This window comes from Rhipicephalus sanguineus, chromosome 2 (assembly GCF_013339695.2).
Source record: "Rhipicephalus sanguineus isolate Rsan-2018 chromosome 2, BIME_Rsan_1.4, whole genome shotgun sequence".
NCBI lineage: Eukaryota > Metazoa > Arthropoda > Arachnida > Ixodida > Ixodidae > Rhipicephalus > Rhipicephalus sanguineus.
In genome coordinates, this window is record NC_051177.1 from 115,748,277 (window position 1) to 115,768,236 (window position 19,960).

Below are 19,960 nucleotides of genomic sequence, written 5' to 3' on the forward strand. Positions count from 1 at the left end.
GTTTCTTTACAAGCTAGTCCACGGTATCATATCCTGCCCTGTACTTCTCAATTGTGTTAATTTTCGAATTCCGCGTAAGTTAACCAGAGAGAACAGACCGTTTCATGTACCCGCCTGCTTCTTCCAACACTCTACCGTTCACAGAATACAAAGTCTCTATAATGTTAATTTTCTTGATCTTGACATTTTTCATAGTCCACAATCATTGTTTTTATCCGAGCTTTGTACTGTTTTGACATAGTATGGCACAATGTACAAAGTCTTACCTTCTCCGTCTTTCCGCATAGCTGTATATATGCAATCTAATTTTTCATTCCCCTTCAATATTTCTCGTGTTGTCTTATTTTACTCCTCCCCTTTTGTGTTCATTTCTCTTTGTCTACGTGTATTTGCTCTTTTTATTTCTTAAGACTGTCTGTATTGTATAGTTTATTTTTATTGTTTTTTTTTTGCGTGCGCCTGCACAAACACCTTACGGTTGTTCCTGGGCACGTTAAATAAATGATTGATTGATTGATTATTATTATTATTATTATTATTATTATTATGTTGATTTGGAATCAATGAATTTTTTAGTGTGAAAAACTCATCGATTCCAAATCAACATGGTTTTCTTGCTGGCCGCTCAACTACCACAAATCTTGCTAGTTTCATGACGCAGATCTCCACACCAATTTCTCAGAGAAGTCAGGTTGACGTAATCTACTGTGACCTGAGCAAGGCTTTTGACGTAGTCAGCCACACACTGATTATGGTTAAACTTGCGAACTTTGACGTTGACTTGTCGATTGTGAATCTCTTGCACAGCTATCTGTTCAATAGATCTTGTTATGTTGCCGTAAATGGCCAAGCCTCTTCTTTGTATAAAGTGACTAGTAGGGTCCCTCAAGGGTCGGTATTAGGCCCACTCCTATATTTAATTTACGTTAATGATGTTTCTTTTGCCATCCGTAATTCTTCTTTTCTCTTGTATGCCGATGACATCAAGATTTTTAAGGAAATTCATGCAGTTAACGACTGTCGCTTGCTGCAGTCAGACTTGCGCTCTTTTTCCGGATAGTGCTACGGTAATAACCTTTCTCTGAATACCTCGAAGACAAAAATCATGTCTATCACCCGCAAAACATCTAGCGTGTCATTTGAATACTCTGTCAATTCTGTGTCCTTATGCAAGGTTTATGAGATCAGTGATCTTGGTGTTGTTGTTGACAGCGCGTTAAACTTTTCTGCTCACGTTAAGCGTGCTGCTATGGGGGGCCTTCGTTCTCTCGGATGTGTTTGTTGAATATCTCGAGAATTCAGGTCTCCCATAGCCCTCCACAAATCGTACACGGCCATATGTCTTCCACAACTTGCGTATGCGTCCGTGATATGGAATGGCATTGCTCAATCCAGCGGTAACACCATTGAACGAGTCCAGAAAAAATTCCTCAGCATATATAACCATCGCTTTGCTAAAAATGACTCTGGATCTCGTTCAAATACTGCTGAACTATTGTCACTGCCATCACTTCACTGCCGACGAAATCGCTCTGATCTCTTATTTCTTTACAAACTAGTCCACGGTATCATATCCTTCCCTGTACTTCTCAATTGTGTTAATTTTCGAATTCCGCGTAAGTTAACCAGAGAGAAGAGATCGTTTAATGTACCCGCCTGCTTCTTCCCACACCCTACCGTTCACAGAATACAAAGTCTCTATAATGTTAATTTTCTTGATCTTGACGTTCTTCATAGCCCACAATCATTGTTTTTATCCGAGCTTTGCACTGTTTTGACATAGTGTGGCACAATGTACAAAGTCTTCCCTTCTGAGTCTTTCCACATAGTTGTATATATGCAATGTAATTTTTTATTCCCCGTCAATATTTCTCATGTTGTCTTATTTAACTCCTCCCCTTTTGTGTTCATTTCTCTTTGTCTACGTGTTTTTGCTCTTTTTATTTCTGAAAACTGTCTGTATTGTATTGTTCATTTTTATTGTTTTTTTTGCGTGCGCCTGCACAAAGACCTTACGGTTGTTCCTGTGCACGTTAAATAAATTATTGATTATTATTATTATTATTATTATTATTATTATCATTGCCATCACTTTGCTGCTGACGAAATCGCGCTGATCTGTTATTTCTTTACAAGCTTGTGCATGGTATCATATCCTGCCCTGTACTGCTCAACTGTCTTAATTTCCGAATTCCACGTAAGCTGACCAGAGAGAATAGACCTTTTCACGTAACCGCCTGCCTCTGTGAACATTCGACCATTGGCAGGATACAACGTCTTTACAATGCTTACTTTATGGAGCTCGATGTTTTTCACAGCTCCCAGTCGTTGTTCTGCTCCGAGCTTTGCACTGTACTTGCATAGCCTTGTACACTGTTGATATTTTTTTTCTGCCTGCGCATAGTTGTATATGTGCAATTTTGTAACGTTTTTTATCCCTGATATTTTATTATAAATGTTTCCTTTGTTTTTTTTGTTTTTTTTTTGTTTTTTTTGTGTGCGCCAGTACAAAGACCTTACGGTTGTTCCTGGGCACATTAAATAAACGTTTGATTGATTGATTGATTATTATTATTATTATTATTATTATCATTATTATTATCATTATTATTATTATTATTATTATTATTATTATTATTATTATTATTATTATTATTATTATTATTATTGTTATTATTATTATTATTATTATTATTATTATTATTATTATTATTATTATTATTATTATTATTATTATTATTATTATTATTATTATTATTGTTGTTGTTGTTGTTGTTGTTGTAAGCCCCATCGCCCCCAATGGCTGACACACGAGGCATGATTCGACGGCCGTGCGCATGTTCCACGCGCCAGGAACGACCTATAAGAAGGGACCGTGGGCAGCCATGCCAGAGTGGCCGACAGACTGTCGCGGGGAATGTTCGTGCACGCGTCGTGCGCCCCGCCGGGCCAAGGTTGGGGCCGGAAGTTTTGCTATCATTCTGCCTAACCGTTCAAGTTTGTTTTAGCTAATAAATATAAATCTAGTTCCTCAGCAGTCCCTGGCGGCGGTCCTTGGGGCAGACATCCACGAACCCCTTCAGCACGGAACCCAAGACGGAAGCAATAGCGAGCCATCAATGCGAGGCCGTTCTATCTTCACCGAAATAAAGTCACGCGATAGCTGGTAACAGTTACAAAGGAGAATAAAGAGGGAAGGGAAGGGGTGGAACAAGGGAGGGGGAGGGCGGCGTCGTGAATGTTCAGTATACGGGGGTTGCTCGTTGGCGTCAGTGAGGCGAAGAAAGAGTTTGCCACTATCGGTCGTTTGCTGATCCGCGAGCTCCCTCGTAAAAAAAAAAATGAAATACAGTCGTTATACTTGACTTTCCATGGCGCTTGGCCGGGATTAAGAGAGGACAAAAAAACCCCGATGCGTCCACAAGATTCGTTCATCCGAGGCTTCGGGCTTGGCCCCAAGTGGCGGAAGCTGACGTGTATAAGAGTGTTCTACCGCAGTCAAGCGCAGAACCTTGGTGGGGCGTTAAAAAAAAATAAAGAAGGTAATGAATTAATGACGGCCACATTAACGCCGGCGCGTCGATGGCTAAAATTGCTTTTTCGTCCTCCATTGATGCTTCGTTTTTTCCTGTTGGTTGTCTTCTCGGAGAGTGCGAACGGCGTATCTTTTTGGCTCTGTCTTTCTCTGATAGAATAATCTACGATTGATGAGATAAAAAAAACAAACCTGTTTATACCCGGAGAAAGACCATAGTTAGGTGGTAGTTATATGGACGCATAATAGGAATCAAGCGCGGCCTTCATAATGATGGTCAGCGCGCAGTTGGCGATATTGGATGTTGTTCTCTTTTGCCTTCGTTAATATGCTCGGGTGAGGCTTTTCTCCTTTTTTACCCAGCGCATCAGATAACGTTGTTTAAAAAAAAATCGCCCGTCAGTGTTGAAGTCAGTTCGCGTTATGGTAAGGAAATTGGCTCTCTCGTCAAATCTCTAAACTATCTTTTTTCGACTACTAGGCAGTTTTTTTTCTGCTTAGAGATACTGCCTTGAAGTGCTGGTTTTTCATATCTGATGTGAGACACTTGTCGCCGTTAAAATTTTGGCAAAACGAAGTGTTACTTGGCGTATCGCTATTTTGACAAAATCAAATAGAATGGCGGTGTTGTTGCGCGAACTCTCGTATTGTAGACGTCGATACACGTCACGTCTTGTATAGTACTATGCGAGTGTCATTATGTTTACTGAAATCAACAATAAACAAAGGAGTTGTCGCCATTAGCTGGTGACGGCTACCTTTTTCACTTGATTATTAGGGAAGGATTTTCTAATAGTCATCCGTGCGTTGTTTTCGCGATTCTTGCGGTCGTTGACTCCATAACGAAAATGACTACCACGCCAGAGGAAAGGAGTAACCCGCGAGACAAATAAACATCATAAGAACTCCTCCAATACTTTCTTAAAAAGATATATTTTCGTCTCATCGAAAATCAACATCACCAAAATGATGTCATCTGAGAATTCGCTCGGATTGTATACACCTAGCGAATTAACCGGCTTCAGAAAGCAACCAAGACATGTGTCATATTCTGATAGGCTCGAGCTTTTCTAGAAACTCTGATATTCAGAAGATTACGCACAGATTGATATCCTTTACAACGAAAGACTTTCTCTTTGAGTAAGCCTCATCAATAACTACAATCATGATGGTTGTCACAGGTTCTTTCGCTTTTCGGTTTAGCAGGGCCCTAAACTAAAAAAGAAAAGAAATAACGGCACAAGTACTCTTTGTCACTTGTTTTTCTCAAACGCCGGCATTTTTCTGAGACTAGACTCCAAGAGCCCGTGTCTGCGTTTCACGACCATCCTCTCATATCGCCAGAAGAAAGGCAACCAATGTTTGAGCGGGTGCTCTGGGCTTAATTACCTTACTAAAATATTAGTGTAAGCACGTCACAGAAGGGTGAAACGAAGCTCTTCCCCGCACTGCTTCCTTTAGAGTGTACCCGCACCTTTGTCAACAGTTTTTCTCGCCTGACATATGGTTTTCAGTTCGTGGGTTTTGATAAACACTTGCCTTTTCTTTTAACGTCAAAAAACAACATAGAGACGTCAGTATCTGGGCTGCCATAAAAATAGCAAAAGAAGCGCGCGTGACAATATTACATCATCTAAGCTACCTCGTCGTCTTGATGACATTTATCCTAATGTGGTCAAAGAGCTATGTACTAAATTAAGTTGAGCGCTAACTATTGGAACGTCCGTGCGGACCGGCGTCAAGGAGAGAGTACAGCCTCGAGCATTTTTAACTATATCGCGCGAGCGTCTACCGCACGCAGTATCAGCGCCTTACAACGGCGTGGCAGACGACGTGGCACAGGAGTACAGCGTGGCAGACGACGCTTGCGCTAGTGGTGCTTTGTGCGCATGCGCGTACTACTGCCGCACTGCAAAAAATATGGCCCCCTGTTCACGGACAAAGCTGAAGGTATAGAGGTGCCGAGCACTTTTCCGCGATTCGAATTAAACGATTTCTCTAAGAAGGAGTCTTCTTACGAAGTGCTTTCGTTACCACAGATAAAACAAAGCACTCCGTCACTTCGTTTGAATGGGAACACTGTTCCGTGACCAGAATACAACAATTTCCTTCAAAGAAGGTCTTCTTACGTACCTCCTACGTTAAGATACTAAAGAATGGTCTGCCCGTACTGTCCAATATAATATGGCACATTTGCCTTAATGCAAAATAATGGTTTTGTACCACAGCTGCACCATAAAATCCCATAGAAGCTTTGCCACCTATGCAGGTGGCAGTCTCGGTATACGCTGGCAACAAGTGAGCAGAGGTCGACCAGTCCACTAGCCACATACGTCCACGTACACGTTCGGTATGGGTCTGTGGTTGTTGTTTCAAGCAGATGCTTCATGACGTATGAACCATAATTCCAATAGCTTTCCTCCACCTTTGTTCCTGAGCCAGCATCGTCGCATTGTTAAGGTCGAAGCTATAACCTGTCGTCTAGCAGTATTCAACAAGCTGTCTTAAAATGCGCTCCATGGGTGGCTTTAGCAACATTCCCACTTTGTGTTCTTTGAACGTCTTTGGCATTTTCCTGCCCGATTCGCCGATGTAAGCGGTGTCGTGAACCCCACAACGTACTCTGTAGAGTACCCTGCTCTAATCATCCGCAGGTGTGCGGTCTTTGGGCTTTGTGAACACATGTCCTAAGGACAAGGTATACACAAACACCGCCGAAGATTAGAGTGGGATCATCTTCGAAGTACAATGTGGGGATTGCGACACAACTTGCATAGGCGAAACGGGTCGAAGAAGGTGATCGAAGGTTAAAGAACACAAAGAGGATGTTGTGAAAACCACCCATGCAACGTGTTCTAAGACGGAGCTTGCTGAATGCTGCTGAATGACAAGGCATAACTTTGATCTAATCAATTCGACGATGCTGCCTCGTGTACAAAGGTAGGAGGAAAAGAAAAATCTTGTAATCATGGTTCATTCATCACGGCGCATTGGCTTGAAACAACAACATCGGCCCTCTATGGGATGTTTACAAGGAAATGTGCGACTAAAGGACTGGTCAAACTCTGCTTATATTTGCCAGCATATACTGAGAATGTCGCCTGCATAGGTGGCAATACTTTCATGTCATTTTGTTAATATTTGTTGTGTTAAGTCAAAGTAAACATTTTACAATCAAGCTACACATCCCAAGCTGGTAGATGTGGGGGTAGCATGCCATGTGTAGATGCACTGTACTGTGTGAACTTGCTGATGACGGAAGCATACCAAATAAACAGTGCAGTACACTACTACGTGCTTCTTTAAATGCGACTTTGGCAGATGTATTCAGGAACATATTTGTCAAAAGGGTTGCAAGCCTGCTTATGAAACTGTGTGCACGGCCCATGGACAGCTCCACTTCGCTCCTTTCTGTACATCTGAAAAGGAAGTGAAAGAAAACACCTAGAGCAACAGCAATGTTCAGAATTTATACCCATTTAAACATTGCCATGGTGCATGTGCACATGGCCTCCCTTAGCATCACTGTTTCAGAAATCAAAAAAGCAGAAACGGTATTTTGCAGATATTTCTGGACTCGTTCTGATCATATGAAGAAGAAGCAATATGATTTCACGAAGACTTAGTGCTATAGTACAGAAGAATTCAGGATTAAACACACTACATTCTAACTGCAAGGGTATTTATGTACGTGCATAATCAATTTATTCAATTATTGTCATGATGTAGCAGCAAAAGTCTCAAGTTACATTTTTGCACTACTTAATGCTGCCGAGAAGGCGGAGAGTAACATGGGTGAAGAAATGAAGAATTGCGCATGTATAAAATGGAACAAGCTCGCACAAGACGAGGCGAATTGTAGACCACTGCGAAGGCCTACTGCTGCAGTGGACATATATTAAGGCTGAAGATGACAAAGATTAAAGCGGAAACGTAAAGGGTCAGAATTATTGAGAAGCAAGGCTTGCTGTCAAAGCTCTTGAATTCTATCAGAACGCAACATGACATTTGTATATCCTGTACATCTTAACGCGACAGAAGTTGAGCTGAAGATGGCAGCTTGAATGAATGTGAAACCATTGAACAAAGCGTGTTGTTGGAGCCAATGTTTCAACAAAATGATGTATCTAGGTTGTGGCAGCAACCTTGATGCGATTCCCTGCACCTATAAAGACGAGTCCTCTTGTCGAAACACTAGCTCCAACAACATTCGTTGTTCAGCAATTTTTTTTATGAGCTGTACATTTCGTTACATTCATTACAAACCTCAACTCTACCAAATGATTCTATGGCAATGATAGTGAGTGCAATACTTAAGCTGCAGTGTCATAAGCAGGTGACCGGCTATTCAACCCTCTAAATATACCAGATCCATAGACTACAGACATTGAGGCAAGCACAACAAAAAGAACAAGCGTAAGGAAATTGAAAGAGGTTAACTCTAATAAACAAGCTATGAATTAGTTATCCCCATTTTAAGTATACAAGGTGGTTTTTCAAGTAACTCCTTTGGTGTTGAAAAAGATCATTCTGCTAAAAAGATCCTACCTGTAATCAAGTGATAATTTCCAGAACGAAATTTCGTGATGCTGAGAGCGTGCATTAAACTTCATGCACGATAAGCGTTAGGCGCAATGTCAGAGAGGTGGAGATGATTTAATGGATAGCAAATACTAAAAAAGAACAGCTCTGAGTAACTATCGGAAGGATAAGGACGAAGTAAGGAGGGAAGCATATTATGATAAGCTAGTGCTATGTTTGAAGCGAGGTGATCTTGCCTTAGAATATGCAGTCATAAAGTGAGATCCAGTAAGTAGGCGTCACATGTACTGGCTGGGAGAGAGATATGGAAATGACGGACCACCTTTTAAATAAATTTAAAAATGCCCACCCATGTGCGTGTTGTGAACTAGCTCTCATGAAGCCCTAGATTTAGAGAAAGCTGGACAAATATGAACATCTCCGCAAGAGAAATAAGGACAGACGGACAATTGGTAGTGGAAAAACAGGGAGAACAGCCAAAAACAAACATGCACAAAAGGAAGTGTCCTTATGTACAATGCCAAAAGATAAGCTACTAATTTATAAGTTTTTTTAAAGAAATTTTATTCAGGTAGGAAAGGCATTAGGCCAATTCAAAAATTGAGCTTGGCCACTTGCATGTCACTACTTCGCTTTAAAGGGAACACCCATAGCATCCATCCATCTACAGATGTGAAACTGTGCCATGCAAGATAACTTATACAAAGTTATTGCTTTGAGAAACTAGAGCAAAATATTTTAGGAGAGCACCTAACTGGGCTGGTTAGTACATGATTATGACGGGAACAAAGAGCGCTGGACACGGGAAGAAAAAAAAAATCTAGACGAAGGCGACAGCACTCTCGTATATTAATCTTCCTTCATCCCGTGTCCAGCGCTGTTTGTTCCCATTTTAATGCAAAATATTTCTTTCTTTAATCTGAAGGTGACAGTGTTTCATGGCTAAAATAGTTTACTAATTTGCATTTCAAGTTACATTTTTCCGCCACGAGGAAACATTGCAAGATGCTGAAGTTCTAATGTTAACATTTATCAGGAGAAAGACCAATTCTTTCGTATTGAATACCCACAGTTGATTGTCTAAAGTTCATTGCCTTTGTTTTTGTGCTGTTCCCTTATTATTTTGCTTAACACAGTTGTATAGATGTTCTTGCTTTATTGTGTGTTTTGTATATGTTATGCTCCAGTTCTTGCTTTGCAAGGTTATTTTATGTGTAACTTATCATTGAAGCCCACTTTGCAATACTGCTTACTGGTGTCAGCAGTATTGTCAAGTAATAAGTAAATAAGTAAAGAAGTTAATTAATTAATAAAATAAATAGGTAAATAGATATACACTTTGTCATAAAACTACCGTGAAAACAACATAAACAGAAACGTTAAACCCAAACTGTAACAGAGTCGGAAAAAATAGCTTTTTGACCCATATTGCAGCTTAGCTTTTGCTATGTAGCATTCCCAGCAGAAATGTCGCCAAGACATTATTGTGTGGTACACTTTGCTAACAATTTATATTCCATTTTAAAAAAATATACTGCTTGGTGGTAAGCAAGAAAAAATTTACTGAAGTGAATAATCCCTAGCCTGCACAAGGAGTCTCGTTCCTTGACCTTCGCTACAGAGCACATTGGCACAGAATTCACGTGGGTGCCCCTGTGCTCATATAGTGCAAGTCCAATTGTTGCAGATTTAAGCAATACTTCTATCTGAAATACCGTGCAAGAACAGCGATGTGCTGTGCAGTGAAGGCAAACCTCCAAGAAACTTCACAATAGGTACTAAAATAAAACAGTGTGCACTGTCAGACACTAAAACAAAACACTAATCTGCTTGTATTGCTAAATTACTTCAAAACCCTGCTATGAACAACTCTCCGCAAGGAGTTGATTGTGAAAAAAATACTTTAACCTCTGACCTATTTTTGTCTATCTCTAGTATAACGACTCCTAACCTTTGGCACACACACAAAGGCACAATGCATTTCATATGGTTCAATGCCTTCAAACAGCACGGAAGGTCATATGTTAAGAGATAGCGTAAAGTCTGGACTAATTTTAACCAGCTATATTTTTATAACATGCAAACATAGAGATATACACAATAATTTAGTAACTCGCCCCCTTACAAGTGTTGCTGTCACAGCTCCAAATTCTATTCAGAGCTATACTGGCTAAAATAATAAAACACAGCTGCATTTCCATCTCAATGGTGGATGCACACAAGTCTACAAAAATTTAGTAACTCGCCCCCTCTAAAAGTGTTGCTGTCACAGCTCCAAATTCCATTCACGAGCTATACTGCCTAAAATATTAAAACGCAGCTGCATTTCCATCTCAATGATGGATTCACACAAGTCTACACCAATAGGCATGCACTTTAGATTGAATTCACAAGCCAGATAGCCGGTAATCCTGCCGCTGGAAAACACTAATAAGTGTATGAGCTGGACTACTACATAAGCTAAAATGGATGCTTGGTTCGTACGATATAGTAAAAACAAAGCAGTGCAGAAGACTCAGCACACGAGCACAGCACTGTTTATCTTCCTTTCTTTGTGCTTCATCTTTTGCGCTGTTTTCTTCCACTATTGCACTGATTGCGGAAGCAACTGGCTGCCGCCATTTGTTCATCTGGGTGGAACTTTTTGGGCTTTGTACCAGACTAGTGTTCTGCTGTGCAATGCAGCTGTGTAAGCAACAAGGTGTAAAAATATTGCACTACAAATCAGGGAATACAAAGCATGGATAAGAATGTCCAGCCAAAATTGAAGGCTTCAGCGAAAAGTTTAAGACACATACGCACAGGTTAATGCTCATTCATAGCTTCTGTGGCAGCCCCGTGATTTCTGTGTCCATCTGTGCGTGCCTTCCTTCCGCCTTTGGGCAAGTTTGTGTAGAATGTCTGCCAGGAAAACAAAAACATCAGAAACAAGTTCACTTTTTTGAGCATGCCTCACGTAACACAAATTAACTTTTATCGCCCCATGAGGTAACCGTTTAAGGAGCATCCAAACAGCCGCTGCTCCGTCTATGTATAGCTCATAACCTATTAGTAGCATCCAAGACAACACCTGGTCATTGTCAAAGCATAGAAGACAAAAAAAAAAACTGAGACGAGTATAAGCAAGCAGCAAGCGGCTATATTTCCCCGTTATATCATTTTCTAATGCAGCTCAATGCATTCATCACTTAAATTTAATTTACACTGCTATTTTAGTGTCTGCCCTCAACTTGATTTCCAAGTAACTCACTAGATAACCTATTTCTCTTACACACTATATGAATACATGTTAAAAAGATGGGGCATGCAAACATGGATACAAGAGAGTCAAGACACCTCAAACGCCAAGATCGCTAACCAGAGGCTCATCACCTAATCTATCTTTACATTGTCGAGAGCGTAAATGCATGCCAAAATTCAATGAATGCACAGTTTTGTACAAGCACATGAATGAAGAAATGCGTCCAATGGTCGAGGCCTGGCATATCGATAATGGCAGTGCACGCGGGAGCCAATCATTGATCAACTAGCACAAAGAAGAAATCATGTGCTTGAGAAGTTATCTCTCACCTAGACTATCGCACGTGCCGGATTGATAGGTATTTCCTCTTGCCTGGGCATGCGCAGATAAGCTTTTGTGTCTACTTAATTTTGTGCCACTGTCCACATTTTCAGTTGGCATTAGTGGTCTCTTGACTTCTTTCGTGTCCATGTTTGCATGACCTGCCGTTTTAACATGAATACCTACCAACTAGCTCAGCTCTCTGTTATTCTAAAATATATATACGATCTAGAATTACCACTCTGTTCCCTCGCTGATGTAATAATTATAATGGTGTTCTGTAATGTGAACGTCAATTTAAAAGCACATGAGCCTCTAGGATTTTCACTTTCATCAAAAGTGCAACCACTGCACCAAGGATCGAACCTGCACAGTTCAGATGAGCAGCTCAGCATTATAACCACTGTATTATAGCGGGGGATGTTCACTTGGTAATGCAGGTTAATGTTAAGGATTATGGAAAGAGCTGTAGGTTGAAGAAAGACATGCAATTAAACAAGTAGCTACAGACATTATGCAGTTTAGATATTTCTGTAACCCAAAGGGCTGGTGCTCGGGGCATAAACCTAAGGAACTCCTGTTCAGCTTCTCTTTTCAAACCAAAGCTTAGCAGAATCGAAGTTCCTGTCTACATATAGCTCTGAAAACCACAGTTAAATAGCTGAAAAGTAAACACTAAAAGACAGAAAAATTTCCGTTACTTGTATGATATTAAACACCTCAAGATGCAAATACACCAAACATCCTGGACTGTGAAATGCATTGATTGAAAAAATCAAAGCAGCATAGCAATGAACTTCCATGTGGCTGCCACAGGGCAAAAAGGTTGCTCTGGTGCAATGAAAAATCCATAATGGCACTTATTGCATATACCATGAAATTTTGTATGCTAAATGTATAAATTACCACTCACAGAAGCCGACATGCTATTTTAGAAATGAGCATTGCAACAAATAAAGGAAGCCACGTGACGGATGAATTTACCATTCATAAATAAAGCTTAAGGGCCACTAAACAACCCCGGAGTCTAAAATTTGTGATAACTGCACGGTTGTACAATGTGAACATGTTGCCACAAGAATTTTTTGATTAAGTGGTGTAATAATGAAGACACAGGGGATAAAACAAGCACTCCAGCTGGTTTCAATTTCTCACTCAGCCTCACCGTCGTGAAGAGGGGCTTCGTCGATGTGCATTGTGCCAGAGCGATGTGGTGAGGAAGCACAGGTCAACGCAATGGCAAGATAAATTCACAACACCCGTGACAACCACACAGCCTATACTGCACCATCGCAGAGCCAAAATACCGTTTCATACTGCAGAGGACTATTCGACAGTCAGCATTACTTAATGTTGTTCATAAGCAACATTACACTACTTGCTAGCAAAGAGGACTGGTCAAGTACTGAAGAGGAGGCGCGGTTATTGTTTTTAGAAATGGAGTGTCTGTGATATTTGCACAATGCGATTGCTGCGGCCCTCTGTACGAATTAGCGAGCTTGTTTGGGAGGTGTAAAAAAAGAGGTCAGAGCCTGCTGACCGGCCCTTTAAGAGAATGTAAACATACATTGCAAGGAAGTACACTTGTATACATATCACTATAAGTTATAAAAAACAGGCAATTAAAACATGCTGAATCCATGCGGCATAGGGATGCATCACACCTTTGCAAGAACTTTACTATGGTGGCTGCATGTTTGTGTAGGCCAGAAGCAGCAGGCACATGGCTTCCACGAATTTGACCCGTTCGTTGAAGGGAAACTGCTGCTCACATCCTTGTAGCACTGCCTTTTGAAGGTGCTTCCTGCGATAACAAAATGAGCACAACATAATTATGGTCTGCAAACATCCACATATGACCTACATTGCTGCCCTTTCTCATTAAATTCAGCTGTAGACTAATCAATGCGACAGCAGCATTTTGCTACATTACAGGCCATGATACTGCTTTCCCTGGCCTGTTTTTTTTTCACCAATGACAGAATGTAACAGTAGTAAAGCTTCGGTTGGCGAGGGTGCAGTCGTAAAGTATGCATGCAAAGTAACAATATGAAAAAAAAACAATGGCATAATTTTACATGAGATATAAAGAATTATCATAATTCCTGTTTGTCAGACACGAAGAAGTGTGTAATTGAGCAAGTTTTGACTTTAAGGTATCGCAAAACAATACCCTTAATGGAAAGTGGGATATGCAGAGGGAACTCTGCTGTTGAAATTGGCTGCCTCTTTTGGCTCTGTAGCTACAATTGCATTGCTAAAGCTACTTCAATGCACTTAACAAGCCTGTGTAATGGTATTGACAGATGGACAGACAATACAAACCCATTTGTTCTCACTTAGCTGCAATCACAGCAAAATGTTGCTTCAGGTAACATTTCCCAGTATGCAGAATGCGCCTGTTTAGCATAAGTGATGAAATTGTGTAGTCAAATGTACACAGCAAATTCAGTTAATTTGCCTTGAAAAATTGCAGGTGATAGGTTGAAGCTTTGCAGAAACAAACAGTATACAGAAAAGTCTGTTCCAGATAATGCAGTCATGAAGCTATAAATTTTAAAGTGGGCTGCTATATTCTTCAGGCACCATGCATTGCATTTATGAAAAAGATAGCATCCCTGTACAACAATGTGTGCTGCAAGAGTCATAAACCTTAATATTTTTGGCACAATTCCACTTACCAGTACAACGTTTTACAGAAAGGGAACATATATGTTTGCCAAACTAAGCCATGTTCCCAGGCAAAATCCACTGGCCAAGGTGACAAACACATGGATTACGCTCTCAATAGCTTAGCTGGTTTAGTGAAACTAAAAACTATGGTAACACTATCTTAATTGAGCTCTCTAGCAAGAGCCTTCTTGCTGCTGTTTATGTCTTCACCTTTTTCACCTTGGTGGAAGGTCACAGGAGTAAGTGGCACATAATAATGAGTGCACGAACAGACTAACAGGACGTGCAACCACTGCCAGTTATGCCTATTTGTGGAAGCTATTGGGCTCTTCTTCCGAATAAACCAGTTGGAAATAACCCTTTTGCATGAATAAACTTAAGTTGGTTGCTGGCATACATCATGTTGTTGCTCTGCATTTCCATCTCATTTATCTAGCACTCATTGTTTCCCTTCGACGTGACTAGCTCAAAACAAGATTCTTCTTCATTAAATGGAACTTTGTACATTACCTTTACGTTGACTACAGATGCTTATTTCTTCTGCCTGAATAAGCACCTCCTATGGCACGCTTGCCTCGGCCACCTTCTGGACTGCGTGGTCAGCACTCCACTATTAGTCGTGGCACTGCTGTTTGCTACCTGCAGTACGTTGCGAAAAACTTAAGCATTAAAAAAAAAAGAAAAGCCGAAGCAGGTGTGCCAGCAGCAGTTTGCTCTTTGAGGAGGGGAGCAGAGCTCTGATAAATGGCTAAATAAAGGCAAGCGTTGTTCTTCACCAGCATTATTATGCGATAAGAGGTGGGACTTCAATGCACGGACGCACATATTAGTGCTGAAAGCAATTGAAAATTCAGCTGAAAGTACGGCTTGTCAAATTAGGTCAATGCGCATAAAGGTTAAAAATGGGGCAAACCAATTGAACAACATACAGTGTTGTGCTGCATAAATTGCATTTTTAGCAAATCTACATTAGCTGTAGCTTGAAAGACGATAAGCAATGTCCAAGAATGCTAACCTATACGCTTTTGAGGGTCACGTTACCTAATGACACATAAAATGCACGCCTAAAGAAAATACCCCTAGATACACATTACCTCTTCCATTGTACCGATTCACGATTCACCGCACAACGCGGTGACAAGATTATTCGTTCAGAGCTCGTGCGAAAGAAATGAATGAAGCTTCAGTTTCGTGGCGTTACTTTAAGTAAGTTGACAAGAGTAAATTACATTCATAAAACGCATGACAATGATGTGCCTGACGAAAATGTTGGCTCCTTTCAGCAAATATTAAAGTAGAGCAGTGCGTGCAAGCGAGCTAATTACCAAAACTTTATAAAACTACCGACTACGTTCTTGACAAACGTCATGCGCGAGAACAATCCACACGACTACAACCGCATACAGTACCAACACATTATGCGATTTTCTTCGGCGACAACGCGTACTGCAAAAAGAACAATTCACAATGTACGAAGCGTAACCTTCAATATCACTTACCTCTGGCAAGAAAGCACGCCGGCGGCGTACACTGCAGGCTGACCATCGGTTTTCAAGCGATGCACCAAGCGATGAATGGCCAAGCTACCCGCGCCCGGCATCCCCGAACGTCAAGGCATTTTCCAGGGCCACAGAGCGCGTCGTCGAGAAAGGATTGCGGCACTGCTACTCACTGACGTGCGGAAACGTTTGAAGGTGTTCACTGAACAAAGGAGTCGCAGATATTTGAATCGCACGGCCGGCATCTGGTGACTATTCGCCCGGTACCCGCGTATAATACCGATTGAAGAGCTTTCTCTTACGGTCAGAAACCACAACATACGTACAACATACAATGCCAAGCAACGCCGTAAAAGTCGACCGCATGAACAAAACTCGACACGATGAAACACACACGAATGCAGAAGTTCTGCATTCGTATGTGTTTCATCGTGTCTGCATAGAGTAACAGAAAATGACAAGAGTGGACACACAAGCCTATAAGCGGCGAAGCTACGCAGCTTCTCGCCAGCCGTTAGACGGCAGCACGTCACTCCCTGTTTCCAAGAGAACGCGCGTACTAGTTATCTACTGCAGTACCTTTGCTGGTTCACGATACATCTACTTGTCTTTGTCAGTCTATGTGGCTGCGGCAGTGGCTTCCGCTGGCTCGCAGTGCGGCTCTAAATCTGTTTTTATCGTCAGCGATTGGACAGTTCGAAATCATCGATTGGTAGCTGTCATGACCATATATGGTCAGGATTGCCGGCACGCATACAAAATTGGCTCTACCTGCTCCGTGGAATTCGCTGGGATCGTCTGCCGGGAAGTCACTCTGCTTGGCGGCTGCTTGGTAAGAACGCCTTCATTAGGTTCTTTTTTCCCTTCATTACTTTGCAATGTATATGTCGCTTTTGACGCACTTTGTGCTTTAGCGCCGAAAGCTTCTTTGTGCTTCACGCTTCGCTTATGATGCTCGTGAATTGCTTTGCATTAAGAAATAGCAACTTGAAATGCTGCGCAGCACGTTAGCGAAGAAATCGTTTCTTGGCGCCAAAAATGAGTCGCCGCTTGCGTCGTAAGGTTTTCTTTGTACATACAATGCCGTTACACGCTGTTCTAATTCACTGCGTGGGTGTGCAAATGTGTGAAAGAGTGCAGTTATGCTTAGAATCGTTATTTGTGGTATTCGCAGTTTGCTTGACGCCTATGTGAAGAGCCGAATTAGAGAGAACTTGAGAAATGAGAACAGTGTTTGTTGGCCGTGGCTACGACGTAATATTCTCCTTAAATGCTGCCTCAGTAGTTCATGCACCGAAGGTTGCTTTGTTTTCACTGCGGCAACTGCTTGGGACTGTTTTTCGCGAAAGGGCGCTGAGAAGTGCGTCGGAGACAATTTGCGCGAAGGCCAGAGAAAATACGGTAAACTTTTTTTCTCTTTTTCCAAGTCATGCCGTCCGGAGTCAAGTACTACGGCAGCTACTGCTGCGCTGCGTGGTGCAACAACGGCAGGATAGGGAGAGAGCGTGGTACTAAGTGGTTCAGGATTCCGCGAGACGACAGGTAGCCCTTTGCACCTTTCCAAGATGTAATTTTGAAGTTGTGGTTATCATTAACTAACTATCAAAGTATGTCCGTATCTTTCGCACTATTTTGCCGTTCAGCTAGTCAGTGTTTGGATGGTCATACATATTCTTCATTCGCTTAAATCGAGTGGCCCCTTTTCACTCTGAAAAATCGTCCCCTTTTCACTCTGAAATCCCCTTTTCCTCTGTGATGCTAATGCTGTCTTCTGCACTTTTATTGTATTGTGGGAATTTTCTAAATATAGCCTATTTATTCCTACTGTGCAATTTCTCAACATGTGGCAGCTGTCTTGCATTGTGCAGTGCACCCATCTGTTGTATGTGTTTACTGAGAATGTCACTTCAAACAAAATGTTTCGTCTCTCCCAACGATTGCCGTGTGTGCATAAACAATGGCATTGTGTGCTCGCCGCTCTGGCCGTGTGGCTTACACACGAAGCTACTTATGCATGCAAATAACGCGTTAAAAAAAGAATATATATATATATATATATATATATATATATATATATATGAATGACCTCCGAGACAATCACACACACAGAAGTAGTCTCGGGGGCTGTGTAATTTTACCTATAGCTAAATAATAGCCTCTGAGATGGGCATTTTTAATTTTTTTTTTTTTTTGCGATTTCCGATTTCTGAGGCGGCTGTTAAGATTCCCCACTTCCGTTTGGTGCGCTGCGAACCCAAATCAGCCGCAGGGGCCTACGGGAGTGGCCTCTCTTAACCTTTTTTATATTACTCTATGGTGTCTGCAGCAGAACACAGTGACTATTTTGTTGTCCAGACCACAGAATAAACTCCAGCTTTATTCTGTGGACCAGACAACAAAATAAAGTGCGCTGTGGGCCGTGCAGAATGTACTGCAGCCCGAGCAGCCGACCTATCTTGATGACGGTTTATGTGCGCCATACCGCAGAATATACAATTCTGTGGACCAGACCACAGCTTTATTTTGTGGACCACACCAAAGAGACTTGTGCTGTGGACCGTACGCACCAGACTTCGCTGTAGCCCAAACCAGTTGCCCAACTGCGTTCCGAAACTCGCCGATTCTGCGGGAGTTAACAGATTGTCGCGCCATCTGGTGGCGGCAATACAAAACATCAAAGCACCGCGGCGTCACTTCTTGCGAGCGCGTCTCGCAAGTTGCTAAACGCCGCACGCAACGCTGGCGTCGTTTTGAGCGTTTATTAGTTTCGTTTTTTATCAACAGATGACGCGACAATCAGCATACTCCTGCAACTTCGGCCAATGGCGTACCCCGATTTTCATAAATGGAGCCTGTGGGGAGTTTCGCAACTCGTATGATTGAAGATCTCTGGCCCAAACAGCCCATCTCTCTTTTTTTTCTCACAAATTGCGGGGGTTCATTCTGTGGTCTGGTCCACAGAATAAGCACTGCGCCCTTCTCCCTTGACGACAGCTTCTCTCGCGAATCGCAATATTCGCTCACTGTTTTGTGAATAAGTCAGGACCAAGGAGGTTATTTCCGACCGTAGTACGCGAGATGGAAGACGCTTATGCGTGAAAGGTTCGAAATGCGAAGGCGAAGCCTACCTTAGGCATGCTTGCTGGTGTGACATGCCAAAGCAGGTAAACTTGAATTGAAGCTGCAAAAGGAAGGCGTATAATAATAAATGACAGCGGTTCTAAAAAATTTCTTGACTTGATCTATGGCGTGCGGAACACTTAAGTGACTTTCACCACAGTACATTTGTGCCATGCAAAAAAAAAAGGACACACTACGATCTGCACGGGAGAGACAAATTTTGAGCGATCCTCCCGATTGCGATTGCGGGCACGCGGAGCACCCCATAGAGTTTCCTAAAATTAACTAGAGGGGACTCTGGCGCTGCGATCGTTCAGCTACCATGGGAATGATGGGTAGTACACAAATTTGCCTAGCCTTCGTGCTTGCGGCTTCAAACGTACTTGTGGCTTTGTTTATTGCCGCGTTTTGGCGTTCGTTTCGGATAAAAGAATAGACCGCCGTGAACTTCGTGACCAGGTTTGATTTGGTTAGCCTAAAAAAGTTAAAGTGGTGAAGTGGAACTACCGACTTTTGCTGAATTTAGTTTTGCGACAAAGCGGATGCAGCCGACGCGGAGCCAAACGGAGCCGAAAGAACGAAGTTTAGACAAATTTGTGTACTACCCATCATTCCCATGCTGGCTGAAGCGTCATGCGTTGCAGCTCCCATAGACACTAGCGCCAGAGTTCCCTCTAGTAAGTATTGTAGGAAACTCTATGGAGCACCCTACGAGGAAGACCACTTATTCTTGCACAAATAAAAGTTTTTCTCTCTCTCTATCCCGATTGTGCGAACACGGCCACAGATCTCCCAAAAAAACAGCGCCAACGCCACCGCGAGAAGGGAATCTTAACGGCAAAGGACGACGCTACTAAAACTTTCTGGCCCCGATCTATCCTGTCCGGACACACTTCAGTCACTTTCACCGCAGTGCACTAATGTCATGCAAAAAAAGTGCACTGAGATTGGCAAGGGGTTACGCTGTTTCACTAAAGTTTTCAGACGTTGACGATCATACAATTACTCGTAATTATACGGCGCGTGCAA

General features: G+C 42.0%; 1 long non-coding RNA gene across 1 annotated transcript; it reads right to left on the reverse strand.

Annotated features, from left to right (window-relative positions):
* Positions 1 to 6,885: 6,885 nt before the first annotated feature.
* LOC119381259 (uncharacterized) lies at positions 6,886 to 13,412 on the reverse strand. The gene is made up of 3 exons (XR_005181344.2): positions 13,304 to 13,412; positions 10,880 to 10,978; positions 6,886 to 6,954 (listed from the first exon to the last, which is right to left on the reverse strand). It is a non-coding gene; the product is annotated as an uncharacterized LOC119381259 (long non-coding RNA).
* Between the last annotated feature and the right edge of the window lie 6,548 nt (positions 13,413 to 19,960).